The 7,348-nt window shown below is 50.1% G+C and overlaps 1 long non-coding RNA gene across 1 annotated transcript; it reads right to left on the bottom strand.

Moving 5' to 3' along the window:
- Positions 1–523: 523 nt before the first annotated feature.
- Positions 524–1,897, bottom strand: LOC139186397 (uncharacterized). Its single transcript, XR_011569940.1, has 3 exons — positions 1,601–1,897; positions 934–1,075; positions 524–809 (listed from the first exon to the last, which is right to left on the bottom strand). It is a non-coding gene; the product is annotated as an uncharacterized lncRNA (long non-coding RNA).
- Positions 1,898–7,348: the final 5,451 nt, after the last annotated feature.

Genomic DNA, 7,348 nt, shown 5'->3' with positions numbered 1-7,348 from the left:
TGGGTAGAGTTTCCATTTGCATTTTCTTTATTTGGCATGTTTCACATTTTTAAGGGCCATTTTATATCTTTTTGTGAATTGTCTGTTTATGACCTTTGGTCATCTTCCGATAGTATTTTTTGGTTTGTTTTCTTCAATTTTTAAATGCTCGGTGCCTTTTAAGCAGTATTCACATTTTGTCTCAGATGTTAGATATTTTCCCCCAAATTACCATTTGTCCTTTGACTTTGCATATGGTGTTTTAACCTATGCAATCATTTTTAACTTGTATGTATCAAATTATGTATCAGTGCTGATTTTTTTTCACGATAGTTAGAAGGTCTTCCCTTTCACCCAGCTTAGAGGAATTCACTCACATTTCCTTCCAGTGCCCATGTAGTTTCATTTTTATATGTAGATCACTGATCCATGTGGAGTTATTCTTGTGTTTGGGATGAGAAATGGATTAATTTTATCTTCTTTCCAAATGGCTGTCTGGTTGTCCCAACACATTTATTACTCAGATCGCCTTAGTGCTGGGCTCATTTTTAATTCTTTCACGAATAGCCTTGTGGGGTGGAGGAAGGAGGGGGCTGTGGAAGGAGGGGGCTGTGGGAGCAGGGCTGGGATGATATTTCCAAGTGAAGAACAGTCCGGCCTTGGCAGGCTGCGGGGCCTCCTCCTTCTATTTCCCTGGAGTGGATACTGGAGCACTGCCCAAGGGTGGGGCACAGAAATGAGTTTCTGGTCCCTTGGCAAGAAAAAGCATCACCAACATTAGGGGGATGAGGCCCCTTTTGAGTTGAGAAGTAAGGTCTCCAACCTCCTTCCTGCAAAGAGAGGGGCTGAGGAGACTTGGGAAAGATGAGAGAATGTCACCAGTCAGCCAGAGTCTGACCAGAGTTTCCTTCATTTGTGTCTAAGAGACACTTGATGAAGCTGCGTGCTCTTTACCTGCTGAGATTCAACTCCAGCATAGGCCATATTTTGCCAGTAAGTTAGGATCTGGGCAAGTTCCCCGGGCCATGTGCCTCTCTATTCCACCAATCCTGGAGGCTGGTGCTGGGATGGGTTTTTTTGCACCACATTTTCTTGACTGGAAAATTAAAGAAACTTTGACTTTTGAATTAGAATTTGTCAGGGCAGAGGCCAGGTGAGCTGCTGGTTCACAGAGAGCAGAGCTGAAGTTGAACCTGCCCGTCTCTGACTCGGGCCCATCTAAGCAGAAGATCTGTGCGTCAGAGTGGGGAGAGCTCCCTGGGGGGCAAAGCCATGTGGCTGGGGAGGGGGATCAGGGGTCAAGTCCACCCACGGCCAGACTCCCAGTTCAAGTTAAGCAGATGTCCTGGCACAAGCAGTCCAAGGAGCCCACCCTCACTGAGGGGCAGGAATCAGAGGTCAGCGTCCCATCCTCTCTGTCCCCGCATCCATGCTTGGCTCTGAGGACATCCATGAGGTGCCCCAGAGATCCCTAGCTCAGGAGGTCCCTGTTTACTGTCTTTTCCTGTCTCTTGCCTCGGGATCCCCTTTCCATGCCTGCCTCATGCAATCACCTTCAAAAACTGCCTGCACCCAAGTCTTGCCTCCAGCTCTGCTTTGGGAAAAGCAAACCAAGACCCACCTCCTTCCCGCAGGTTCACTGTAGCCTCCTCGACACAGGGTGGGTCGCTCTGTGCTGTGGGGGCAGCCCCGCTTGATGCCAGGAGCAGCCTCTGCCCCTTCCGTGACCCCCGAACGTCTGTAGATGTTGCCAAACACCTGCTGAGGGCAAAACCCCGGTGACTGAGAACCGCAGCCTGAGAGCAAGGGCCAGAGGTCACACACGGGGCAGAGGAGGCCCAGGGTGCCCGGGGCTGTAGTAAACTGGGGACCCTTAGGGTCAAAGGCCCGGTGTTGCCAGATCCCGTATCAACCCCACTCTGATTTCAAAAGAAGCTAAAGCCTGGGGGTGAGTGTGAACTTATTCTGATTTTAAAAAGTGGACTGGACAGAGCAAATTTGGCTGGTGGCCCATGCCCGCCCCCCCACAGGTCCCATGCCCCGATCCTGAGAGGACCCCAGGCTCCCGGCTTCCTGCCTCCTCGTCTCCAGGAGCCATGCCCATGGGAGCCTTGGATAAGCAATTCTGCTCCTGTTCTTGGGGACTTTCCAGGAATTTCCCAAGAGCTCTGAGACCCTGTGACCCCTGTGTGGTGGGGGAGGACAAGGCAGGAAGGCCATCTCCTGGGAACTTCAGGACTTGTCAGGGAACAAGGCTCTCAGCCGGGCCCCTGGGACTTGCCACCACATAGCCCCCAGGCAGGGCTAGCACTTTAGGGAGGTTTCATGCAAAGTCCTTTTTAAAAAAAAAAAAAAAAAATTTTTTTTACTTATTTATTTTTGGCTGCACTGGGTCTTCATTGTTGCAAGAGTTGTTTTTTTTTTTTTTCTAGTTAGAGCAAGCAGGACCTACTCTCTAGTTGCAGTGCATCTGCTTCTCATTACGGTGGCTTCTCTTGCTGTGGAGCACAGGCTCTAGGGCACTTGGGCTCAGTAGTTCTGGTTCCCGGGCTCTAGAGCACAGGCTCCCCAGTATGTGGGATCTTCTCAGACCAGGGATCAAACCTGTGTCTCCTGCATTGGCAGGCAGATTCTTTACCACTGAGCCTCCAGAGAAGCCCACATAAAGTCCTTCAAGTGCCTTGAAAGGAAACTATTCATCTCACTTGGTCTCCCAAGCCTTCAGTGAGATAAACTCCAAACCCCAGAGCCTGAAGTTTCAACAGCTTCAGACTATGAGAGAAGCCCGTTCTCCAACTCCGTTCCCTTGGGGTCTGGGGTCGGAAACCTGGAGTCTAGTTCCAGCCTGTACCTGCTCACTTTGACTTTGCAAGATGGTGACTCCTCTATGATTTCTTCATTGTGGACGTTTTGGGCTGCACTGCTTGAGCACCTCTTGTATATCTGGTACGGTGCTGAAATGACATACAATTACTAAAGTCGCCCGAGTTTGGGCTCAGCGTTCAGGATCTTGGTTTCTGAAATGTCAAGCTCCCTGGTGCCTGGAACTCTGCTTGGCAGTGACTGACAATCAAGGAGAGAAAGACTGACCTTTCAGCAGCAGGCAAGGAAGGTGTGATCATTCTCCTCCATGTTCCTAACAGAAAAGCTGAGCCTCAGAGAGGGTGGGTGGCTTTCTCAAGGACACACAGCTAGTAAGTGGGGGAGCCAGGACTTGAAATCCAGGATGCAGGATCTTCAAGTCTGTCATCTTGGCCACTTCCTGCCCGCCTCCGTGGTTCACAGACTTTGTGCCAGACTCCGAGTTCCCTCTTGTTGTAGTATATCACCACAAAGTTAGTAGCTTGCAACAGCACAAGTTTATTCTCGTGTTGTTCTGAAGGTCAGAAGTCTGAAAGGGGACTGTTTCCTGGCCCTTCCAGCTTCTAGAAACTGCTGCCTTCCTTGGGTGGTGGCCCCTTCCTCCATCTTCAAAACTGTCAACTGCGTCCCTCCAGCCTCTGCCTCCATCATCACCTCTCCCCCACCACCTGACACTCACCGCCACCTCCCTTTCTCTCTTATGAAAGGACCCTCGTGATTATATCAGGTCCCACTCCTGAGTCCAGGGTCATCTCCCATCTCAAGAGATTAAAGTCCATCACATCTGCAAAGCCCCTTTTGCCACGTCAGGTTCTAGGGGCTTGGGGTGGACATTTTGGGGGAAGGACATGATCTGCCCTAGCACTTAGTTTGTGGAGATGGATTTCCAAATTGCAGGATGTCTCATCTCAGGCTGCTGAAACAAAATCCCATGGACTGGTGGCCCTAAACAGTGAAATATATTTCCCTGCAGTTCTGGAGGTTGGGAATTTGAGGTCAATATGAGTGCCCACATGGTGGGCTCCACTGAGAATGCCCTCCTGCCTTACAAGTGGGAGAGGTGGAAGATGTTTCTGTCTCTTTCCACCTGCCCTCTACTCTCTCCCTGCCCCCCTCTTAAAAGGCCACTCCTGTACCCTCATTTAACTTGTGTGTGTGTGTGTGTGTGTGTCAGGTCTGACTCTTTGCAACCCCATGGACTACAGCCCACCAGGCTCCTCCGTCCATGGGCTTCTCCAGGCAAGAACACTGAAGTGGGTTTCCATTTCCTCCTCCAGGGGATCTTCCTGACCCCGGGATCGAACCCATATGTCTTGCATCTCTTGCACTGGCAGGCAGATTCTTCACCACTGAGATACCTGGGAAGCTCTTAATTACTTCCAGATTCAGTTACATTGGTGTTAGGGCTTCAGTAGAGGGATTTGGGGGGGCTCCCTTCAGTCCCTGGCCTAGGGCATCAGTAACAGCTGCCACGTCCACCCTTGCCTTTCCCCTGAGACCACATTTCCCAGGCTGCCCTGCCCACTGGCTGCCCTCTTCATGGGGCCAGTAGGAGGCCTGGAGAGGGGATGGGGGAGGAAGAGGCCCTCAGGAGGGCTTCCCCTCTCAGAAGGCATCTCAGGCAGTAGAGGAGGCTCCTCTGTGGGTCCCGCTATCCTGGGAAGTTTCCGCTGGGCTTCTTCCAGAACGGGGCACAGCCTCTCCACCCGAGGCCCTCTAGCCGGGGGGTGGAGCTGGGCAGTGAAGATATCCTGCAGATGCTCATCTTTGTGTTGTGCTCATGCCCTTGTGTTTGGCTTTTCAGCTTTTCCAATACTTTTGTGAGAGGTTCCTGGCACCCCCATTCTTCTTTTGAGCAACATCTGGGCTCCATTTTACAGTCTGGGATCTTGACCAGCTAATGGTCCTTCCCACCAGGACCAAGCCCCTGGCACAGACCATCTAGTCATGGGGAAGGTTTCAACTGTGCTCTTCTCTCCCTTGATTCCTCTGCCCCTCGGTGACACTCTGGCTGAGGGACAGAATCTAGGCACATCATGAGGACACTGATGTCCCTTGAGGTTTCAGTCCTTCAGTGATTCAACTGAGGGTCTCAGCTGGGTCCCTCTCTGCTCTGCTGTTTTCTGTATTTTCCACATGGTTACGACAAACAATTGTTACATTTGTTATCAAAAACACCAATAAAATCTAGAAAAAAATAATTAAAACACAGGGCTCTCCTCAAGGCCAGTGCTGTCCATTAGAACTTTGTACAATGATGGAAATGCGCTTTACATCTACCCCATCTGACACCACTTGTCATGTGTAACTGCCAACCACTGGAAACACAGCTGATGTGACTAAAGAACAGAACTTTAAACATTATTTAAACTTCAGTAGGCCCATGTATTTGCTGTCACACAGGACACCTCATCGCCAGACTAGCAGTAGAAGACTATTCCTGCTTCTGAGAATTTCTCTCCAGCATGCTAACACCTGTATTAACATCTTGTACAAAACCCCCAAGTCACTGGTCAGCAAGTTATGTGCTCAGCCACAGATGAGGGACAGGATAAGTCAGGACTAGAGGGTACAGAGCAAATGTCAGGGGTTCTGGAAGATCCTAGAGGATTCTATAAGGTCCTGGAACACCCTAGAAAATCATAGAATATTCTAGAAGAGTCTAAAAAATTCTGAACAATTCTTGGGGATTCTGGACATTCCTGGAAGATTTCAGGGGCTTCTCAAAGGTTCTTGGGAGTTCTGGAATGCACCCGTGTGTTTTCAGAAGTTCTGGAAAATCCTAGCAGATTCTTGGTGGTTCCAGAAGAGCCTCGGGGATTCTGGAAGCACCTAGGGATTTCTGGAAGCTTCTTGAGGGTTCTGGAAAATCCCTGAAGGTCCTTGAACATCCTTGATAATCCTAGGGGCTTTGGAAAATGCTGGAGAATTCTGCAGGATTCCAGAATATGAGTTTGATCCACCCATCATGTCCAGAACATCTCCCATGGGAGACAAACACCAGCCTACACATTAGTACCTAAAGGATTCAGGGCACTAAAAGGAAAGTCGGACAGTGTGGGGAAAAGTTTTGGATCATTGACTGCATGGCTTACTGAACCTAAGATTAGCCACAAGAAGTATTTAGGCACAGTTGTCATGGAGGCCAGTGTTTTAATTGCATGCGCAGTAGGACAGGGGCTTTTCTTGTATATTAATGCTTTCCAGTGTGCAGCTTCCCACTGAGACATGCTACTGCCATCGACTGAAAATGAGCTTGGAGTGCCGGGATGAGTTGTGCAAGGTCGCCTAGTCAGTAAAGTAGGAGGGTGGGGGGTACAGGGCTTCAAACCCAGATCTCCAGAGCTAGCATCTTCATTGACCCACAGCCCTGTTTCCTAGACTGCTGGAGCTGAGGGAAATGCAGCTTGGCCAGGGCAGCCTCTCTGCTCCAGGCAGAGCCAGAGGCCAGCCGGGTCCCTAGTGCATTTTGCCTGCCCTGACAGTGACAGGGCTGCCTCTAAATATAGTCCCTCAATGGCCAATGTCAGAGTGACCTTGACATTTTCCTTCCCTTCCTAATGTTGAAATCCCATTGGTGGTTCATCCTGCTCTTCCATCACTGCCAGCCCTGGAAGACAAGGGCTACTTCTGAGATCATTCCGGCTCTGATGGCCCAACTGGCCACATGCCTTGGAGCCCTCTGAATTAGGTGGCGATGGAATGGATTCCAGAACTTTCAAAAAACAGGAGGTGTGAGTGACAGCCTGTGACAAAGGGAGTTGTGGAGCTGGGGCCTCCACAGTGTCTCCAGGAGATAGAGGTGTGAGACATGGGCCCCAGATGCCATGGGGCAAGGTTCCAGAAGGGTCTGAACATCAAAGCCTGGCCCAGCCCCAGCAGCCCCAGTGGTCCAGCAGTCTGCTTTCTCTCCACCTCCTCCTCTGCTAAGAGAATGAAGAGGGTATTAAGGATTTTTTTTTAAAAACCAACCAGATTTGAAGTCATAGAGCTGGGCCAAATCTCAACTCAATACCTACTTACTAGCTGCCCTTGACCATGTCACATAACTTTGATCTTTTTCACCCTTCATGCATAAGACAGAAAACAATGGTGTCTACTCGGTGCATTTTTAGAAGTAGATCAATTTGTGGTGCTTGAACTGAGGCTGGGTACAGACTGAGGGCTCCAGGTGTGGTGGCTGCTTGGTCCAGTAGAGACCTGTCCTAGTTCCTGCCTGGTTGCACCTGGGTGGCTGGAGGTGACGCATCTGGAAGAGTCCCACGTCTGATGTTCAAATTGCTGAGGACTTTCTGGGGCTGCAAACCTGAGCTGGGCTGCTGCAAGGCACCAGTGGTTCAGCAGGTAAGAAAGCTGAGTGCCAAGGATGGCAGTTCTTCCAGAATGATGTACCCTGTGAGATGCTGTGGTTGCTTGGTGTATGTAAGTTCGTCACTTGTCTTAGGGTTGCTTCCCCAATTTCAAAATAAAGAGTGTGACCAACAGTGTGAGTCACTTCTCCAACAGC

Source organism: Bos indicus, chromosome 13 (assembly GCF_029378745.1).
Source record: "Bos indicus isolate NIAB-ARS_2022 breed Sahiwal x Tharparkar chromosome 13, NIAB-ARS_B.indTharparkar_mat_pri_1.0, whole genome shotgun sequence".
Lineage (NCBI taxonomy): Eukaryota > Metazoa > Chordata > Mammalia > Artiodactyla > Bovidae > Bos > Bos indicus.
This window is presented reverse-complemented; position numbering and strand designations above follow the sequence as displayed.